Here is a 25,185-nt window from a genome sequence, read left to right on the forward strand (position 1 = left end):
GTGTTTGGTATTGATCAAGTAATGGGGACAGTAGTGACGAGTGATTATTGGTCACATTTTAAACACGCAAGAGAACATGCCTCTTCTTAAGTCCCTTTCTAATGTTTTGCTATTGCTTCAAAAACACCGTCAAAACGGTGTTTTCGTCCGACTGAACACAAGCATGAACCTTGAAGAACTGAACACAAGGATGAACCTAGAAGAACTGAACACAAGGATGAACCAAGAAGAACTGAACACAAGGATGAACCAAGAAGAACTGAACACAAGGATGAACCTTGAAGAACTGAACACAAGGATGAACCTAGAAGAACTGAACACAAGGATGAACCTTGAAGAACTGAACACAAGGATGAACCTTGAAGAACTGAACACAAGGATGAACCTAGAAGAACTGAACACAAGGATGAACCTAGAAGAACTGAACACGAGGATGAACCAAGAAGAACTGAACACAAGGATGAACCTTGAAGAACTGAACACAAGGATGAACCTAGAAGAACTGAACACAAGGATGAACCTAGAAGAACTGAACACAAGGATGAACCAAGAAGAACTGAACACAAGGATGAACCTAGAAGAACTGAACACAAGGATGAACCTAGAAGAACTGAACACAAGGATGAACCTAGAAGAACTGAACACAAGGATGAACCTAGAAGAACTGAACACAAGGATGAACCTAGAAGAACTGAACACAAGGATGAACCTAGAAGAACTGAACACAAGGATGAACCTAGAAGAACTGAACACAAGGATGAACCTAGAAGAACTGAACACAAGGATGAACCTAGAAGAACTGAACACAAGGATGAACCTAGAAGAACTGAAAACAAGGATGAACCTAGAAGAACTGAACACAAGGATGAACCTAGAAGAACTGAACACAAGGATGAACCTAGAAGAACTGAACACAACGATGAACCTAGAAGAACTGAACACAAGGATGAACCTAGAAGAACTGAACACAAGGATGAACCTAGAAGAACTGAACACAAGAATGAACCTAGAAGAACTGAACACAAGGATGAACCTAGAAGAACTGAGCACAAGGATGAACCAAGAAGAACTGAACACAAGGATGAACCTAGAAGAACTGAACACAAGGATGAACCTAGAAGAACTGAAAAAAAGGATGAACCTAGAAGAACTGAACACAAGGATGAACCTAGAAGAACTGAACACAAGGATGAACCTAGAAGAACTGAACACAAGGATGAACCTAGAAGAACTGAACACAAGGATGAACCTAGAAGAACTGAACACAAGGATGAACCTAGAAGAACTGAACACAAGGATGAACCTAGAAGAACTGAACACAAGGATGAACCTAGAAGAACTGAACACAAGGATGAACCTAGAAGAACTGAACACAAGGATGAACCTTGAAGAACTGAACACAAGGATGAACATAGAAGAACTGAACACAAGGATGAACCTAGAAGAACTGAACACAAGAATGAATCTAGAAGAACTGAACACAAGGATGAACCTAGAAGAACTGAACACAAGAATGAACCTAGAAGAACTGAACACAAGGATGTACCTAGAAGAACTGAACACAAGGATGAACCTAAAAGAACTGAACACAAGGATGAACCTAGAAGAACTGAACACAAGGATGAACCTAGAAGAACTGAACACAAGGATGAACCTAGAAGAACGAACCTTGAAGAACTGAACACAAGGATGAACCTAGAAGAACTGAACACAAGGATGAACCTAGAAGAACTGAACACAAGGATGAACCTAGAAGAACTGAACACAGGGATGAACCTAGAAGAACTGAACACAAGGATGAACCTAGAAGAACTGAACACAAGGATGAACCTGGAAGAACTGAACACAAGGATGAACCTAGAACTGGAGACAAGGATGAACCTAGAAGAAATTGTAATACTAATTCTTACTGAAAAGAATTTGTAATTTGTTTAATGGTATATAATGCACAAACATTACTTTTGTTTTTGTTATCCTGTGATGAACAATGAATGAGAGAAATATTTTCTTTACGAGCTGCTAGTCAAGATGTGGCGTCGTCTTGAACTGGGAAAGATGTACTGGGACTCGAAAGAGTGTGTGGAGCTTTGGAACTGTCAGGTTACTGTTGGACAGAATATCCACAGCAAATGTTAATCGCTATTTGTAAATGTTAGTTTACCTCTCAGCAACACAGACTTAACAGTTGATGAGCCACACACAACTCTTCCACTCTCATGATCAAGTACAATGTCTTTTAGATTTAAAAGCGACCATTTTTTTTAGATACCACAGAATGAAAAACTATATATTTCTGTGTGGTTGTTTTGTGGTTTGATTGGCTGAGTTTGTGTGGGTGGGGGTGCAGAGGGGAAGATAGGAGAAACTGGAGACTGGGGAAATGGGAGAGAGGTGAGGAGTGGGAAAGAGGGGGGATTATGAAGAGAGAGAGGAGGAGGGAGAAGCAGAGGGGGAGAGAGAATGGGAGAGGGAGAGGGTGAAAGAGGAAGGGGAGGAGGGACAAGTAGGATGGTGAGGGAGGGTGAGATCAGGTTAGGGAGTGGGAGAGAGGTAGGGGGAGGGTGCAGGGGGGAAGAGTGTGCGTGTGTGTGTGTACTCACCTAGTTGTACTCACCTAGTTGTGGTTGCAGGGGCTGGGTCATAGCTCCTGGTTCTGCCTCTTCACTGGCCACTACTGGGTCACTCTCCTTGCACCATGATCGCTTCCCAAACTATTCCACTTCCTGACTACTCTGTGACTGAAGAAATGCTTCTTAACCGTCTTGTGATTCATCTGTGTCTTCAACTTCTAACTGTGTCCCATCTCCAGAACATTCTATCTATGTCCACCTTGTCAATTCCTCTTAGTATTTTATAAGTCAGTGTCATGTCCCCCCCCGCCCCTATCTCTCCTGTTTTCCAGTGTCGTTACGTGGATTTCCCTTAACCTCTCCTGGTAGGACATGCCCATTAGCTCTGGGACTAGTCTTGTTGCAAACCTTTGCACTTTCTCTATTTTCTTTACGTGTTTGGCTGGGTGTGGGTTACAAACTGGTGCCGCATACTCCAATATGGGCCTAACGTACACGGTGAACAGGGTCCAGAACGATTCCTTATTAAGATGTCGGAATGCTGTTCTGAGGTTTGCTAGGCGCCCATATGCTGCAGCAGTTATTTGGTTGATGTGCGCTTCAGGAGATGTGCCTGGTGTTATACTCACCCCAAGATCTTTTTCCTTGAGTGAGGTCTGTGTGTGTGTGTGTGTACTCACCTAATTGTACTCACCTTATTGTGGTTGCAGGGGTCGAGACTCAGCTCCTGGTCCCACCTCTTCACTGAGTGCTACTAGGTCCTCTCTCTCATTGCTCCATGAGCTTTATAAGAACATAAGAACGAAGGAACACTGCAGAAGGCCTACTGGCCCATGCGAGGCAGGTCCAAGTCTCCTACCGGCTTAAGCCAATGCACCCAACCTAGTCAGGTCAGGTCACATTGATTTAAGGGAGGAACACGGCAACCGACCTGGTAGCACAAGCTATCAGGTCCAACTCACACCCACCCACATCCACTCATGTATTTATCCAACCTATTTTTAAAGCTACACAACGTTCTGGCCTCTATAACTGTACTCGGGAGTTTGTTCCACTCATCCACAACTCTATTACCAAACCAGTACTTTCCTATATCCTTCCTGAATCTGAATTTTTCCAACTTAAAACCATTGCTGCGAGTCCTGTCTAGGCTAGATATTTTCAGCACACTATTTACATCCCCTTTATTTATTCCTGTCTTCCATTTATACACCTTAATCATATCCCCCCTAATTCTACGTCTTTCTAGAGAGTGCAGTTTCAGGGCCCTTAGTCTATCCTCATAGGGAAGGTTTCTGATACATGAGATCAACTTTGTCATCCTCCTTTGTACATTTTCCAGAGAATTTATATCCATTCTGTAATACGGTGACCAAAACTGTGCAGCATAATCTAAATGAGGCCTAACCAAGGATGTATAGAGTAGAAGAACAACCTGAGGACTCCTATTATTTATGCTTCTTGATATGAAGCCAAGGATTCTATTAGCTTTATTGCGAACACTTATGCACTCATCTTAAAGCTATGTATGGTTCCTGCCTCCACTACATCACTTGCTAGGCTATTCCACTTCCTGACTACTCTATGACTGAAGAAATACTTCCTATCATCCTTTTGACTCATCTGAGTCTTCAACTTCCAATTGTGACCCCTTATTTCTGTGTCCCTTCTCTGGAACAACCTGTCTCTGTCCACCTTGTCTATTCCGTGCAGTATTTTATGTGTCGTTATCATGTCTCCCCTAACCCTCCTGTCCTCCAGTGTCGTCAGGCCGGTTTCCCTTAACCTTTCTTCATAGGACATTCCCCTTAGCTCTGGAACTAACCTTGTCGCAAACCTTTGCACTTTCTCTAATTTCTTGAGGTGCTTGATCAAGTGCGAGTTTCAAACTGGTGCTGCATACTCCAGTATGGGCCTGACGTACACAGTGCACAGTGTCTTGAACGATTTCTTACTGAGGTATCGGAACGCTGTTCTCAGGTTTGCCAGGTGCCCATATGCTGCAGCAGTTATGTGGTTGATGCGTGCTTCCGGAGACGTGCTTGGTGTTATACTCACCCCAAGATCTTTCTCCTTGAGCAAGGTTTGGAGTCTTTGGCCACCTAGCCTATACTCCGTCTGCGGTCTTCTTTGCACTTCCCCGATCTTCATGACTTTGCATTTGGCGGAGTTAAATTCGAGAAGCCAGTTGCTGGACCAGGTGTCCAGTCTGTCCAGGTCTCTTTAAGGTCCTACCTGATCCTCATCTGATTTAATTCTCCTCATTAACTTCACATCATCTGCGAACAGGGACACTTTTGAGTCTAACCCTTCCATCATGTCATTCACATATACCAGAAATAGCACTGGCCCTAGGACCAACCCTTATAGGATCCCGCTCGTCACAGGTGCCTCCTGTGTGTGTGTGTACTCACCTAATTGTGGTTGCAGGGGTCGAAACTCAGCTCCTGGCCCCGCCACTCAGCTCCTGAGTGTGTGTGTGTACTCACCTAGGTGTAGTCACCTAGTTGAGGTTGCAGGGGTCGAGTCCGAACTCCTGGCCCCGCCTCTTCACTGATCGTGTGTGTGTGTGTGTGTTTACTCAATTGTACTCACGTAATTGTGGTTGCAGGTGTCAAGTCATAGCTCCTGGCCCTACCTCTTTACTGGCCGCTACTAGGTCACTCCCTCCCTCCTCCGTGAGCTTTATCATACCTCTTCTTAAAGCTATGTATGGATCCTGCTTCCACCACCTCCCTTTCCAGACTTTTCCACTTCCTGACAACTCTGTGACTGAAGAAATACTTCCTAACATCCGTGTGGCTCATCCAAGTGTATGTGTGTGTGTTCGTGTGTTCTGAAGAGGCTGTCATAAGCACTCCAGACAAGTAAAACTTAGTCACATTGTAATGTAAATGAGCCTATTTAAAATCTTCATAAATTAGGAAAAAATATGAAATGACTTTCGTCTTACCTGGGTTGAAGCTCCACGCTTCCTCCTACTCCAGCCTTACCACCGTCGTCTTACCTGGGTTGAAGCTCCACGCTTCCTCCTACTCCAGCCTTACCACAGTCGTCTTACCTGGGTTGAAGCTCCACGCTTCCTCCTACTCCAGCCTTACCACAGTCGTCTTACCTGGGTTTCCTCCTACTCCAGAAGCTCCACGCTTCCTCCTACTCCAGCCTTACCACCGTCGTCTTACCTGGGTTGAAGCTCCACGCTTCCTCCTACTCCAGCCTTACCACCGTCGTCTTACCTGGGTTGAAGCTCGACGCTTCCTCCTACTCCAGCCTTACCACAGTATCACATTTATTTTCATTTAAAACCTTTCCCCACCTCAGCATTTTACATTTAGCCTTTACATTACGACTTTTTCCTCTTGTCATTAAGAGTGTAGCAAGCTAGCGAGAGAGAGGGAGAGAGAGAGAGAGAGAGAGAGAGAGAGAGAGAGAGAGAGAGAGAGAGAGAGAGAGTGAGAGAGTATCTCCTGTCTGCTCGACAGTAAGAGTTGCAAGCTTCTATATGAGGCACAAGTACGCTCACACCTTGAGTATGCTCCACTTTCTTGGTTTGCCTGCCCCCTCTCTCATCTGCGACTGCTTGACAGAGTAGAGAACAGAGCAAGACGTCTCATCTCTCGAATGGACCAATCCTAGATAGATCTGTCATTTCAAGAGAGTCTTCAACACAGGAGGGATGTGGATGGCCTTACTGTTATGTACAAGGCCAATATTGTCAAAGTACCACACTTGGATCCACTTCGAGGATAGCGAGAAGCAAGCTTTTATACCATAAGACGGGTAACAAGCGGCAACTACGCTCTGTACCCTTCTTCAGAACATTTCTTTATCTGAGATCATTTACTCCCAGGATGGCTAGAGTCTGGAACAAGTTCGTACAGCATAATGATATCAGCGACATAAAGTCAGTTCATCAGATGAAAATGCTGGCCCACAGATGGCTCCAACTTGTAGGTTTCATCACAATAAAATTGCTTTCAAATGAACTGATATACGTAACAACCCTTTGCTTGTTAATAAAGTTAGGAATTCTTAACTCGTCAGTAGGTTGTCAATAACGTTAGGGATCCTTAACCTAAACTTGTCAAACCCTGTGTAAGATAAAGAGAGAGGGAGAAGGAAAGGAAGAGAGAGAGAGAGAGAGAGAGAGAGAGAGAGAGAGAGAGAGAGAGAGAGAGAGAGAGAAAAGAGAGGGGGAGAGAAAGCTGGCAAGTAACATTTGCACCTGAGAAAACACAAATGATGATGGTCTCTAGGCACCATAATGGTAATGCCGGTGCAGTTCTAAGGATGAATGGGAGAGTGTTGGCTCCTGGGGAAGAAGTTGATATCCATGGGGTGAAATTTGACTCCAAACTGACCATGAAGAACAACGTTGTAAATCTTGCAAACAAGGTAGCCAGGAAGCTTACAGCACTTCGCGTATCTCGCATAGGCTTGACAGTAGGGATTGCAAGATTCTACATGAGGCACAAGTACGCTCACACCTTGAATATGCTCCACTTTCTTGGTTTGCCTGCCCCCCCCCCATCCCCCTCTCATCTGCGACTGCTTGACAGAGTGGATCACAGAGCAAGACGTCTCATCTCTCGCCGGGACCATCTTCGATAGACCTGTCATTTCAGCAGAGCCTTCACCACAGGAGGGATGTGGGTGACCTTACTGTTATGTACAAGGCCAATATTGTCAAAGTACCACACTTTGATCTACGTCGAGGACAGCGAGAAGCAAGATTCTATACCACAAGATGGGCAGAAAACAGCAACTTCACTCTGGCTGTATCCTTCTCCAGAACATCACTTCATCTGAGATCATATATACCCAGGATGACTCGAGTATGGAACACATTCTACAGCATTATGATGTCAACGAGATAACGTCAGTTGATCAAATGAAAAATGCTGGCCCACAAATGGCTCCAACCTCATCCTGTTCCCTACTTGTATGTTTCATAACAATAAAAATGCTTTCAAATGAGCTGGTGTAGGTAACAGCTCTTAGCTTGCCAATAAAGTTAGGAATCCTTAACCTGCAAATAGCTTGTCAATAAAGTTAGAGATCCTTAACCTAACCTTGTCAAACTCTGTGTAAAAAAAAAAAGGTACAGAGAGAGAGAGAGAGAGAGAGAGAGAGACTGAGAGATAGCACTAGAATTCTAAACACCGTAACCCATGACTCCACTTTAAATTTCCTTGGCTGTCTCAGAGGAAACAGTTCCACTCCCCTGATGTTTTAGCACCTCACTTACGCCTGAGAGTACACCTGACATCATTGTTTAAAAGCCAACCAGCATACCTGACATCATTGTTTAAAGGCCAACCAGTACACCTGACATCATTGATGAAAGGCCAACCAGCACACCAGTACACTTGGCATCAATGCTACAACTGCCTTGCCCGAGTCAGGTTCTTCACAAACAATTGTCGCAGCTAACAATCGTCTGATGATACATCAAAACAGGATTAGCAGGGATATTTCTGGAAGATCTGGATGAGGGTGTGGAAGACGATGAGGAAAACAATGAGGGAGCCAACTACAGCGATTGCATCTCCTGCCAACACAGTCCCGGGAGAGAGAGAGTGACAGAGAGAACCAACACTAACATGAAGATCACCAGTACTAGAACCAACACTAACATGAAGATCACCAGTACTAGAACCAACACTAACATGAAGATCACCAGTACTAGAACCAACACTAACATGAAGATCACCAGTACTAGAACCAACACTAACATGAAGATCACCAGTACTAGAACCAACACTAACATGAAGATCACCAGTACTAGAACCAACACTAACATGATCACTAGTACTAGAACCAACACTAACATGAAGATCACCAGTACTAGAACCAACACTAACATGAAGATCACCAGTACTAGAACCAACACTAACATGCAGATCACCAGTACTAGAACCAACACTAACATGAAGATCACCAGTACTAGAACCAACACTAACATGCAGATCACCAGTACTAGAACCAACACTAACATGAAGATCACCAGTACTAGAACCAACACTAACATGAAGATCACCAGTACTTGAACCAACACTAACATGAAGATCACCAGTACTTGAACCAACACTAACATGAAGATCACCAGTACTTGAACCAACACTAACATGAAGATCACCAGTACTAGAACCAACACTAACATGAAGATCACCAGTACCAGAACCAACACTAACATGAAGATCACCAGTACCAGAACCAACACTAACATGAAGATCACCAGTACTAGAACCAACACTAACATGAAGATCACCAGTACTAGAACCAACACTAACATGAAGATCACCAGTACTAGAACCAACACTAACATGAAGATCACCAGTACTAGAACCAACACTAACATGCAGATCACCAGTACTAGAACCAACACTAACATGAAGATCACCAGTACTAGAACCAACACTAACATGATCACCAGTACTAGAACCAACACTAACATGAAGATCACCAGTACTAGAACCAACACTAACATGATCACCAGTACTAGAACCAACACTAACATGCACCAGTATAGAACCAACACTAACATGTCACCAGTACTAGAACCAACACTAACATGAAGATCACCAGTACTAGTACATGAGAACCAACACTAACATGAAGATCACCAGTACCAGAACCAACACTAACATGAAGATCACCAGTACTAGAACCAACACTAACATGAAGATCACCAGTACTAACCAACACTAACATGAAGATCACCAGTACTAGAACCAACACTAACATGCAGATCACCAGTACTAGAACCAACACTAACATGCAGATCACCAGTACTAGAACCAACACTAACATGCACCAGTACTAGAACACACTAACATGAAGATCACCAGTACTAGAACCAACACTAACATGAAGATCACCAGTACCAGCAACACTAACATGATCACCAGTACTAGAACCAACACTAACATGCAGATCACCAGTACTAGAACCAACACTAACATGCAGATCACCAGTACTAGAACCAACACTAACATGCAGATCACCAGTACTAGAACCAACACTAACATGCAGATCACCAGTACTAGAACCAACACTAACATGCAGATCACCAGTACTAGAACCAACACTAACATGAAGATCACCAGTACTAGAACCAACACTAACATGAAGATCACCAGTACTAGAACCAACACTAACATGAAGATCACCAGTACTAGAACCAACACTAACATGAAGATCACCAGTACTAGAACCAACACTAACATGCAGATCACCAGTACTAGAACCAACACTAACATGCAGATCACCAGTACTAGAACCAACACTAACATGAAGATCACCAGTACTAGAACCAACACTAACATGAACCAGTATCCAACACTAACATGTCACCAGTACTAGAACCAACACTAACATGATCACCAGTACTAGAACCAACACTAACATGAAGATCACCAGTACTAGAACCAACACTAACATGATCACCAGTACTAGAACCAACACTAACATGAAGATCACCAGTACTAGAACCAACACTAACATGAAGATCACCAGTACTAGAAAAAACACTAACATGAAGATCACCAGTACTAGAACCAACACTAACATGAAGATCACCAGTACTAGAACCAACACTAACATGAAGATCACCAGTACTAGAACCAACACTAACATGAAGATCACCAGTACTAGAACCAACACTAACATGAAGATCACCAGTACTAGAACCAACACTAACATGAAGATCACCAGTACTAGAACCAACACTAACATGAAGATCACCAGTACTAGAACCAACACTAACATGAAGATCACCAGTACTAGAACCAACACTAACATGAAGATCACCAGTACTAGAACCAACACTAACATGATCACCAGTACTAGAACCAACACTAACATGCAGATCACCAGTACTAGAACCAACACTAACATGAAGATCACCAGTACTAGAACCAACACTAACATGATCACCAGTACTAGAACCAACACTAACATGAAGATCACCAGTACTAGAACCAACACTAACATGAAGATCACCAGTACTAGAACCAACACTAACATGATCACCAGTACTAGAACCAACACTAACATGCAGATCACCAGTACTAGAACCAACACTAACATGAAGATCACCAGTACTAGAAAAAACACTAACATGATCACCAGTACTAGAACCAACACTAACATGAAGATCACCAGTACTAGAACCAACATTAACATGAAGATCACCAGTACTAGAACCAACACTAACATGAAGATCACCAGTACTAGAACCAACACTAACATGAAGATCACCAGTACTAGAACCAACACTAACATGATCACCAGTACTAGAACCAACACTAACATGAAGATCACCAGTACTAGAACCAACACTAACATGAAGATCACCAGTACTAGAACCAACACTAACATGAAGATCACCAGTACTAGAACCAACACTAACATGCAGATCACCAGTACTAGAACCAACACTAACATGCAGATCACCAGTACTAGAACCAACACTAACATGAAGATCACCAGTACTAGAACCAACACTAACATGATCACCAGTACTAGAACCAACACTAACATGAAGATCACCAGTACTAGAACCAGCACTAACATGAAGATCACCAGTACTAGAACCAACACTAACATGCAGATCACCAGTACTAGAACCAACACTAACATGCAGATCACCAGTACTAGAACCAACACTAACATGAAGATCACCAGTACTAGAACCAATACCAAATACAGCACCATCACCATCACCATCACCATCACCACACACAGCACCAACACCAGCACCACCACCACCACCATCACCACACACAGCACCATCACCAGCGCTATCACACCCAGCACCATCACCAGCACCAGCACCATCACCATCACCAGCACCAAACACAGCACCAACACCATCACCATCACCACACACAGCACCAACACCAGCACCACCACCATCACCATCACCACACACAGCACCATCACCAGCGCTATCATCACACCCAGCACCATCACCAGCACCAGCACCATCACCAGCACCAGCACCACACACAGCACCAACACCAGCACCAACAGTACAACACCAGCACCATCACAACCCACAGTACAACACCAGCTCTATCACCATCACCACCCACAGTACAACACCAGCACCATCACCACACAGAGTACAACACCAGCACCATTACCACCCACAGAACAACACCAGCACTATCACCACCCACAGTACAACACCAGCACCATCACCACGCACAGTACAACACCAGCACCATAACCACCCACACTACAGCACCAGCACCATCACCACCCACAGTACAAAACCAGCACCATCACCACCCACAGTACAACACCAGCACCATCACCACCCACAGTACAACACCAGCACCATCACCACCCACAGTGCAACACCAGCGCCATCACCACCCACAGTACAACACCAGCACCATCACCATCACCACCCACAGTACAACACCAGCCCCATCACCACCCACAGTACAACACCAGCACCATCACCACCCAGAGTACAACACCTGCACCATCACCACCCACAGTACAACACCAGCACCATCACCACCCACAGTACAACACCAACACCATCACCACCCACAGTACAACACCAGCACCATCAACACCCACAGTACAACACCAGCACCATCACCATCACCACCCACAGTACAACACCAGCCCCATCACCACCCACAGTACAACACCAGCACCATCACCACCCACAGTACAACACCAGCACCATCACCACCCACAGTACAACACCAGCACCATCACCATCACCACCCACAGTACAACACCAGCCCCATTACCACCCACAGTACAACACCAGCACCATCACCACCCACAGTACAACACCAGCACCATCACCACCCACAGTACAACACCAGCTCCATCACCATCACCACCCACAGTACAACACCAGCCCCATCACCACCCACAGTACAACACCAGCACCATCACCACCCACAGTACAACACCAGCACCATCACCACCCACAGTACAACACCAGCACCATCACCACCCACAGTACAACACCAGCACCATCACCACCCACAGTACAACACCAGCACCATCACCACCCACAGTACAACACCAGCACCATCACCACCCACAATACAACATCACCATCACCACCCACAGTACAACACCAGCACCATCACCACCCACAGTACAACACCAGCACCATCACCACCCACAGTACAACACCAGCACCATCACCACCCACAGTACAACACCAGCACCATCACCACCCACCCACAGTACAACACCAGCACCATCACCACCCACAGTACAACCACCACAGTACACCCATCACCACCCACAGTACAACACCAGCTCACCACCTACACTACAACACCAGCACCATCACCACCAACAGTACAACACCAGCACCATCACCACCAACAGTACAACACCAGCACCATCACCACCCACAGTACAACACCAGCACCATCACCACCCACAGTACAACACCAGCACCATCACCACCCACAGTACAACACCAGCACCATCACCACCCACAGTACAACACCAGCACCATCACCACCCACAGTACAACACCAGCACCATCACCACCCACAGTACAACACCAGCACCATCACCACCCACAGTACAACACCAGCACCATCACCACCCACAGTACAACACCAGCACCATCACCACCCACAGTACAACACCAGCACCATCACCACCCACAGTACAACACCAGCACCATCACCATCACCACCCACAGTACAACACCAGCACCATCACCACCCACAGTACAACACCAGCACCATCACCACCCACAGTACAACACCAGCACCATCACCACCCACAGTACAACACCAGCACCATCACCACCCACAGTACAACACCAGCACCATCACCACCCACAGTACAACACCAGCACCATCACCACCCACAGTACAACACCAGCACCATCACCACCCACAGTACAACACCAGCACCATCACCACCCACAGTACAACACCAGCACCATCACCACCCACAGTACAACACCAGCACCATCACCACCCACAGTACAACACCAGCACCATCACCACCCACAGTACAACACCATCACCACCCAGGGTATAACACCAGCACCATCACCACCCACAGTACAACACCAGCACCATCACCACCCACAGTACAACACCAGCACAATCACCATCCCACAGTACAACACCAGTACAACACCAGCACCATCACCACCCACAGTACAACACCAGCACCATCACCACCCACAGTACAACACCAGCACCATCACCACCCACAGTACAACACCAGCACCATCACCACCCACAGTACAACACCAGCACCATCACCACCCACAGTACAACACCAGCACCATCACCACCCACAGTACAACACCAGCACCATCACCACCCACAGTACAACACCAGCACCATCACCACCCACAGTACAACACCAGCACCATCACCACCCACAGTACAACACCAGCCCCATCACCACCCACAGTACAACACCAGCACCATCACCACCCACACTACAGCACCAGCACCATCACCACACACAGTACAACACCAGCACCATCACCATCACCACCCACAGTACAACACCAGCACCATCACCACCCACAGAACAACACCAGCGCCATCACCATCACCACCCACAGTACAACACCAGCACCATCACCACCCACAGTACAACACCAGCACCATCACCACCCACAGTACAACACCAGCACCATCACCAACCACAGTACAACACCAGCACCATCACCACCCACTGTACAACACCAGCACAATCACCATCCACAGTACAACACCAGCACCATCACCATCCACAGCACAACACCAGCGCCATCGCCACTCACAGTTCAACACCATCAATATCACCAGCCACAGTACAACACCAGCACCATCACCATCCACAGTACAACACCATCAATATCACCAGCCACAGTACAACACCAGCACCATCACCCCCCACAGTACAACACCAGCACCATCCCCACCCACAGTAGAATACCAACACCATCACCACCCACAGAGCAACACCAGCACCATCACCATCCACAGTACAACATCAGCACCATCACTACCCACAGTACAACACCAGCACCATCACCATCCATAGAACAACACCAGCACCATCACCATCCAAAGTACAACACCGGCACCATCACTACCCACAGTACAACACCAGCACCATCACCACTCACAGTACAACACCAGCACCATCACCACCCACAGTACAACACCAGCACCATCACCACACACAGTACAAAACCAGCACCAGCACCATCACCACCCACAGTACAACACCAGCACCATCACCACCCACAGTGCAACACCAGCACTATCACCATCCATAGAACAACACCAGCACCATCACCATCCAAAGTACAACACCGGCACCATCACTACCCACAGTACAACACCAGCACCATCACCACTCACAGTACAACACCAGCACCTACACCACCCACAGTACAACACCAGCACCATCACGATCCACAGTACAAAACCAGCACCATTACCATCACCACCCACAGTACAACACCATCACCATCACCACCCACAGTACAACACCATCACAATCACCACCCACAGTACAACACCAGCACCATCACCACCCACGGTACAACACCAGCACCATCATCATCCACAGCACAACACCAGAACAATCACCACCCACACGTGGCTGGAACTTGGCTGAAAAGTATGCTACAGGCTGCAACTCCTTGTTCCCGATTTGTAATAGTACTGCCCCAACCCCAGACTCACAAGCATCAACCTGTAATGAAAAAGGTTTGGAGAAGTCTGGAGACAAGAGAATGGGTGCAGTACACAATAATCTTTTTGCTTTATTAAAAGCAGTGTCACAGTCTGAGGTCCAATTAAAGGGAACTGTGACTGGTAAGAGAGGTAAGAGGGGCTACAATATCTGAGAAATTCTTACAGAATCTTCTGTAAAATCCTATCATGCCTAGGAAACGTTGAAGAGATTTCCTATCATGAGGAACTGGATAATCTTTAATAGCAAGAACTTTAGCAAGTTTAGGTGCAACTTTACCACTACCTACTTCATGGCCTAGAAAAGTGATAGTGGCCTGGCCAAAGGAAGATTTAGATAAATTAACTGTTAAATTGGAACTCTTAAAGGTCTCAAAAAGAGCCTTAAGTCTAAGTAGGTGTTGATCCCAAGTATCAGACACCACAACAATATCATCTAGGTACGCTGCCGTGCCTTCAAGTCCGTTAATAGCCTGATGGATAAGTTTCTGGAATGAAGAGGGGGAATTTTTCATTCCGAAGGAGGTAACTGTGTATTGATAATGACCTCCTGGAATTACGAAGGCAGAGATTTCCTTCGCCTTATCCGTCAAAGGTACCTGATAGTAGCCTTTAAGGAGATCTAACTTGGACACAAAAGTAGCCTTACCCACAAAGTCAATTACGTCATCCAGACGAGGAAGAGGGTAAGCATCTGTGATTGTGACCTCATTCACCTTACGGTAGTCTGTACACATACGAAACCCTCCATCAGCCTTCTTCACAAGGATGCACGGTGAAGCCCATGGACTAGATGACTCCTCCACTAAACCATGCTTTAACAAAAATTCTACTTCCTGCTGAAGTAGCCTTTGCTTTTCAGGATTAGCTCTGTAGGGGGAGAGTTTAATTGGTTTAGTTTCCCACATCTACATCATGATAACCTAACGTACATTTTTTCGGCACATCCGAAAAAATATTAGGATATGACTGTAGAAGCTCAGTTAAATTTGTTGCTTGCGTTTCAGATAGTCCCTCCATTAAAGGGCTAGGATCCTTGAGGAGGACAATTTGAAAGTTTAATATTAATTTCAGAGATAGAGTGCAAAGAATCAGAGTCGTCCTCAGAGGTAGAGGACAGAGTCATTACTGGGACTTTATCTGGTGTATGAAAAGATTTCAATTGATTGATGTGGTAAATTTTAGTTTTTGAGGTCTTATCAATGGGAGCTACCACATAATTTACATCAGATAATCTACTTACAATCTGCATAGGTCCCGTAAATCTAGCTTTCAAGGTGTGGCCAGGTATAGGTTCCTGCACCAACACCTTGTCTCCTGGATGGAAGGATCGGAATTGTGCACTTCTGTCATACCTCTGTTTCATCTTGCTTTGAGCTGTCTTTAGGTTAGCCTTGGCTAACTGACGTGCCACCTGCAACCTTGAAGACGGATTGTAGAGTGTTGAGCTAACGTCTTCTCCCATCCATCCTTCTTTGAGCACCCGAAGAGGACCTCGCACATTGTGCCCAAAGATCAGCTCAAACGGACTATACCATGTAGACTCTTGCACCGTCTCTCGTACTGAGAACAGCAACAAAGGTAGTGATTCATCCCAGTCTGTAGGAAAGTGCATGCAAAAAGTTCTCATCATTGTTTTTAATGTCTGATGGAATCTTCCCAAGGCGCCTTGGGACTGAGGATGATAGGCAGTGGATAAGTTGTGGATCATCCCTAACCTAGTTAATACTTCCCTAAATGCTTTGGCAGTAAAGTTAGTACCTTGATCACTTTGAATAGTTTTAGGAATGCCAAAACAAGAAATTAATTTGGTTAAAGCTTTGAGAATAGCTTTAGTATTAATACTACGCATGGGAATTGCTTCAGGGTATCTGGTTACTTTATCCATAATCGTAAATAAATATTGATTTCCAGACTTTGACCTAGGTAGTGGACCTACACAATCTATAATTAAATCTGCAAAAGGTTCTCCATCAGCAGGTATAGGTTGGAGAGGTGCAGGTTTAATGGAATGTCCAGGTTTCCCTACTTGCTGACATTCTCGGCAACACCTAATATGATTCTTCACATCTTTCTTTAATTTTGGCCAATAAAATTCTTTTGTGATTCTATACAAGGTTTTTGTAATTCCTAAGTGACCTCCTAATGAAGTATTATTAGCTATATTTAATATTTGAGGTCTAAACTTGGTTGGAACCACTAACCTGTCATACAATTGCCGGCCCTCTATCTCCTTACCAGTCTCAGTGCAGATCAAATAATCGTTTTTAACTTCATACCTGACCGGATGACCCAAAGAGTATTTACCCATGGCTGCCTCAAAAGCGAATTTTAAAGAAGGGTCCTTTCGTTGTTCCTCCCGGAAGGACAGTCCCTCGGGCATGGAAACAGAGACATCTGGCAATCCTGCAACCTGGGAATAGGAAGGCTTGATCGGGGTCTGTTCACTTGATTTACGAGGCTCCGGCTGGTGTGCCTCATAAAACAACGTGGCTATTCCGAGATCGGAGTCGTCCAAGGATAGGTCAACATTCCCTCCAGACAACCCTTGGGATGTTGCCCGAGTTATGGCCAACACCGGAGAAGAATTAATCATTACAGGTTCAGGACACGAACTAACAGTAGTAATGTTATTACCCAGTAGTAACATGGCATCTTTCATGGGAAATCCTTTTGAGACACCTACAGTAAAGTACCCAGTGTAATATTTGCACTGTACATAAATTTTATGCAAAGGAACAGAATATATAGCTCCTCCAAATGCTTCCAATAAAACAGAGGAATTCAAAGAAGTATTCTCTGAAAGGGGTAATATTCCTTCTCTTACAAGTGAGCAATATGCTCCAGTATCTCTAAAGGTCTTTACTTTAGTTGTTTCCGAGTTTTCCTGAAGGGAAATAAGACTCTTGCAATAATAAGGGGCCATACCTTTTTCTACTTCTCTAGGGGACATGTTACTAGGGATATTAGAGATTTTCCCAATGGATTGGGGTTTATGGGGGCAGTTGGGACGGATGTGACCTACTTTGTTGCAGAGGAAGCAGACGACAGGCTTGCCCTTTACTCCCTGCTGACGTTGCAAATGGTGTCGTTCTGGCTGGTGTCTCTCTGGATACAGTTGTCGAGATGCACCATGAGTAGTTTGCCTCTCCGCAGGTGGACCATATGTTGAGAAGCGTGGCTCACCAGGTGACTTAGTTGGCTGACGTAGACGTTCTCCCTCCGGCTGGCACTTCATTCTCCAAGGTTGACGATCTCTGCTCATGCCAGGCTATTGAAAAGAGAGACGGGACCGCTTGGACAAGAAGCGGTTAGTTTCGAAGGTATCAGCCAACCTGGCTGCCTCCAATGTAGTGGTTAAGTCACGATCCTGCAGAAAGACTCGAAGCTCTGGTCCCACAGACTCCAGCAGGTTATCAATCAGAATAAGCTGTACCAGCTCCTCAAAGGCAGAGACACCACTTGCTTTATACCAGCTGGTAAAAGCTTTGGTTTGCTGTCTCACAAAGTCCACTTGGGATTGACCAAGCTGCCGCCTGCTTAATTTAAAAATCTTTCTATATTTGGCTGGGATACATGTATATGCTCCCAACACTGTGGTCTTCACTACTTTATAATCATAAAATTCAGCGTCATTTAATGCTGACGTAAATTACTGTGCCTTACCCAATAATGCTGTATGAACCAACGATGCCCAATGCTGTTCCGGCCACCTCAAAGCTCGAGCCTGATTTTCGAAGCTTTCGAAAAATTGTTCTGGTTCGGCCTCATTGAACCGGGGAACAAGCTGTACTGCTTTTTGTAAACTAAAATCATTTACAGAATGCGAAAACTGCCTCCTTTCTCTTTCCCTATCAAATTCTTCTTTTGCGAATGCTCTCTGTTCCCTAGTTTGCTCAAGATTGATTTTTGCCAGCTCAAGTGCCAACGACGCTGATTCACCTTGAGACAACCCAGCTGCACTATACTGACCATTTTGCTCCGTAGGAGTATCATCTTCCTCCTGCGAGAACATAGGAGTTTTTGCCCTAGCTCCCGTAGAGGGAGGAGTCTGACGTGCCATCTCTTCTTCTATAAGATTGTCAGCAATCAGTGAACGCAGTTGCGCAGCTGTGAGAGTGCGTTTGTATTTAATGCCAATGGAACGAGCAATTTGCCAACAACGCTGTAGGGACAATTTAGGTAGGTTATGCAAAGTATATGCCGACACCAGACGACTGACTCGTCTATGTGCCATAAGTTATTCGCTGTGCACAGTACGATTGCAGAATACCTCAACGTAACACGTTAATTTGCAGAACACGCTTAGCTATGCACAGTAAGATTGCAGAATACGCATACAAGCAAAGCTGACTGCAAAATTCTCCACACCGAACAGGCTAGTAGCAACTGACACGCAAAATTTGTAAAGCAATGCCAGACAGCTACACTAGAAGATTGACCGTAGCGAAGCGAGCACACCGAACAAGCTAGTAGCGAGCTGTTGAACGATCACACAATAGCAAGGCTGACCATAACAGTAACTGACACGCAAAATTTGTAAAGCATAGGCAAAGCTAATGCAATGGCAGACAGCAAGCTGCACAATGTTCCCGCTACGAGCTTCAACCTAAGCTCAACCGTTTCTCTAAGTCCAGCTCCAGCTCTCGGACAGGCTACCCATATTACAACCCAGGAATCCAAATGGCCTGTTATCCCGGGTGTAATGGGAACAAAATAAACACAGCAGAAAAAGTTTAGACTTATATTATCCTTCACCAATTTAGAACAGCAATATGTACACTATGTACAGTGATAAGTATAGTGCACTCCACGGTAAGCAAGGCAGAAATAGAAGCCACAAGATAGCAGACCGTGCTTCAACCAGCTCTAGAATGGGAATGACAAGGGCAGACAGGAGAGCGGTACCCACATAACCTCTGCGATTGCCAAAACCATCTTCTTATTGGCTAGAACCTGGTCACTAGTTGAACGACGGGGCCCCACCATCAACTCTTAGCAACCTGGTTCGCTGGGTGGGGGAGATAGCCTGTAAATGAGGGTGTGTACATGCGCCGAATAAAGGTTACGTACTCTTTGCATGCCACAAGCACCATCAACTCCCACAGTACAACACCAGCACCATCACCACCCACAGTACAACACCAGCACCATCACCACCCACACTACAACACCAGCACCATCACCACCCACAGTACAACACCAGCACCATCACCACCAACAGTACAACACCAGCACCATCACCACCCACAGTACAACACCATCACAATCACCACCCACAGTACAACACCAGCACCATCACCACCCACGGTACAACACCAGCACCATCATCATCCACAGCACAACACCAGAACCATCACCACCCACACCACCCACACTAGCCACATCACCCACATCACCCACACCACTCACACCACCCACACCACCCACACCACCCACACCACCCACACCACCCATACCACCCATACTACACACCAAAGACACTACACACCACCCATACTACACACCACCCACTCCACACGCACCACACACACACTACACACCACCCACACTACGCAACACAAACTCTACACACCACCCACTCCACACACACCACACACACACTACATATCACGAACACTACACACCACCCACACCACCCACACCTCTCGCACCACCCACATCACCCACACCACCTACACCACACACACCATGCACACCACCCACACCTCACACACACCCCACTCCACACAAACCACCCACACCATCTACACCACCCACACCATGCACACTACCCACATCACACACTCACACCCCACTCCACACACACCACACACACAGCCCCCAGCCCCAGTGCTGACTCAAACCCAGCCCCCAGCCTTACTGCCAGCCAGTTTTGAGACTCTCTGACCTCGGGTTCAAATCCCGCTCGTGGTATGGTTTGTTTGGAATCGTGTCATTACGATTTCGTGAGTCACACCACTTACTCTACACACCACCCACACTACACACCACCCACTCTACACACCACCCACTCTACACACCACCCACTCTACACACCACCAACACTACACACCACCCACACTACACACCACCCACTCTACACACCACCCACTCTACACACCACCCACACTACACACCACCCACTCTACACACCACCCACTCTACACACCACCCACTCTACACACCACTCACACGACACACCACCAACACTACACACCACCCACTCTACACACCACCCACTCTACACACCACCCACTCTACACACCACCCACTCTACACACCACCCACACTACACACCACCCACTCTACACACCACCCACTCTACACACCACCCACACTACACACCACCCACACTACACACCACCCACACTACACACCACTAAACACCACCCACCCGACACACCACCAACACTACACACCACCCACTCTACACACCACCCACCCGACACACCACCAACACTACACACCACCCACCCGACACACCACCAACACTACACACCACCCACACCACCCACGTCACCCATACTACACACCACCCACACTACACACCACCAACACTACACACCACCAACACTACACACCACCAACACTACACACCACCCACACTACACACCACTCACACTACACACCACCAACACTATACACCACCAACACTACACACACCACCACCACCAACACTACACACCACACTACACACCACCACACTACACACCACACTACACACCACACACCACCCCAACACTACACACCACCAACACTACACACCACCAACACTACACACCACCCACACTACACACCACCAACACTACACACCACCAACACTACACACCACCTACACACACTACACACCACCCACACTACACACCACCAACACACACACACCCACACTACACACCACCAACACTACACACCACCACCACACACACCAACACTACACACCACCCACACTACACACCACCAACACTACACACCACCAACACTACACACCACCAACACTACACACCACCCACACTACACACCACCAACACTACACACCACCCACACTACACACCACCAACACTACACACCACCAGCACTACACACCACCCACACTACACACCACCAACACTACACACCACCAACACTACACACCACCAACACTACAGACCACCACACACTACATACCACCACTCACACTACACACCACCAACACTACACACACACCACCACACTACACACCACCCACACACACCACCACACTACACACCACCAACACTACACACCACCCACACTACACACCACCCACACTACACACCACCCACACTACACACCACCAACACTACACACCACCAACACTACACACCACCAACACTACACACCACCCACACTACACACCACCCACACTACACACCACCAACACTACACACCACCAACACTACACACCACCAACACTACACACCACCAACACTACACACCACCCACACTACACACCACCCACACTACACACCACCAACACTACACACCACCCACACTACACACCACCAACACTACACACCACCCACACTACACACCACCCACACTACACACCACCAACACTACACACCACCAACACTACACACCACCAACACTACACACCACCAACACTACACACCACCCACACTACACACCACCAACACTACACACCACACCACCAACACTACACACCACCCACACTACACACCACCAGCACTACACACCACCAACACTACACACCACCAACACTACACACCACCAACACTACACACCACCAACACTACACACCACCAACACTACACACCACCAACACTACACACCACCAACACTACACACCACCCACACTACACACCACCCACACTACACACCACCAACACTACACACCACCAACACTACACACCACCCACACTACACACCACCCACACTACACACCACCCACACTACACACCACCCACACTACACACCACCCACACTACACACCACCAGCACTACACACCACCAACACTACACACCACCAGCACTACACACCACCCACACTACACACCACCAACACTACACACCACCAACACTACACACCACCAACACTACACACCACCAACACTACACACCACCAACACTACACACCACCAACACTACACACCACCAACACTACACACCACCAACACTACACACCACCCACACTACACACCACCAACACTACACACCACCCACACTACACACCACCAACACTACACACCACCAACACTACACACCACCCACACTACACACCACCCACACTACACACCACCCACACTACACACCACCAACACTACACACCACACACCACCAACACTACACACCACTCACACTACACACCACTCACACTACACACCACCAACACTACACACCACCCACACTACACACCACCAACACTACACACCACCAACACTACACACCACCCACACTACACACCACCAACACTACACACCACCAACACTACACACCACCCACACTACACACCACCAACACTACACACCACCAACACTACACACCACCAACACTACACTACACACCACCAACACTACACACCACCCACACTACACACCACCCACACTACACACCACCAACACTACACACCACCAACACTACACACCACCAACACTACACACCACCAACACTACACACCACCAACACTACACACCACCAACACTACACACCACCAACACTACACACCACCAACACTACACACCACCAACACTACACACCACCAACACTACACACCACCTACACTACACACCACCAACACTACACACCACCAACACTACACACCACCAACACTACACACCACCAACACTACACACCACCAACACTACACACCACCAACACTACACACCACCAACACTACACACCACCAACACTACACACCACCAACACTACACACCACCAACACTACACACCACCAACACTACACACCACCAACACTACACACCACCAACACTACACACCACCAACACTACACACCACCAACACTACACACCACCCACACTACACACCACCAACACTACACACCACCAACACTACACACCACCAACACTACACACCACCAACACTACACACCACCCACACTACACACCACCAGCACTACACACCACCAACACTACACACCACACACACACCACCCACACCACCAACACTAGGTTAATACACACCACTACACCACCAACACTACACACCGAGACGCTCCTCTCCTACACAGTTTACATGGTGCAGTATATCAGTGCTTCACATCCTGGGGACGAGGCTGTAAACACACTGTTATTCAGTAGATGCTCTTCAAACTCACTCAGTGTTGGAACCGATTTTCATAGGATTAGCTAGTCATCGAAAAGTCTCTGCAAAATGGCCTAGAATTGCAAATACTTCTGATGGACATTTTAATGCTTAATCATCTCACCCAGTGAACCAGTGTTGTACTTTCCTTTTATCAGATGTCTTTACTGCTGATGGTTTGGTGCTGGGAGCACCGCGGGCTCCTCTGACCAGAACTTAGTATCTAAACATATTTCTTCCCATTCCCTAGTCAGTTAAAGATGGGTTTGGCGCTTCCCCCTTATTAAAGTACACGTGATGTCAGTCAAAGTGTCGAGAAGAAATAACCATGTAATCCAGAACCCACGAAACACATGAAGTGGAAGCACATATGTGCACATAACAGAGTCCGAGATTTGCTTTAGATACAAGGAAGCTCAGAGGAGCAATTCCATCAGCTTCAAAGAGATTCATTAGATCTGCAGATTCATGGTCCTTGAAACACATTGTGGCTCCGTCTCAACTGTACCAGAGATTCTTATATCATGGAGAAAGTGCAAACTCACTTTCCTGGAAAAGTAAAGTGGTAAATATTTCTAGAAACCAAGGATGCTAGAGCAAGAGCTTCATTACCTTTTCTAGTC

The 25,185-nt window shown here is 46.6% G+C and overlaps 1 protein-coding gene across 1 annotated transcript in view; it reads left to right on the top strand.

Moving 5' to 3' along the window:
- LOC128700117 (zwei Ig domain protein zig-8-like) overlaps window positions 1–25,185 on the top strand; it is a 197,594-nt gene that overhangs the window by 3,669 nt on the left and 168,740 nt on the right. The gene's annotated exons all lie outside the window — the stretch shown is intronic.

Source organism: Cherax quadricarinatus, chromosome 74, assembly GCF_038502225.1.
Source record: "Cherax quadricarinatus isolate ZL_2023a chromosome 74, ASM3850222v1, whole genome shotgun sequence".
NCBI lineage: Eukaryota > Metazoa > Arthropoda > Malacostraca > Decapoda > Parastacidae > Cherax > Cherax quadricarinatus.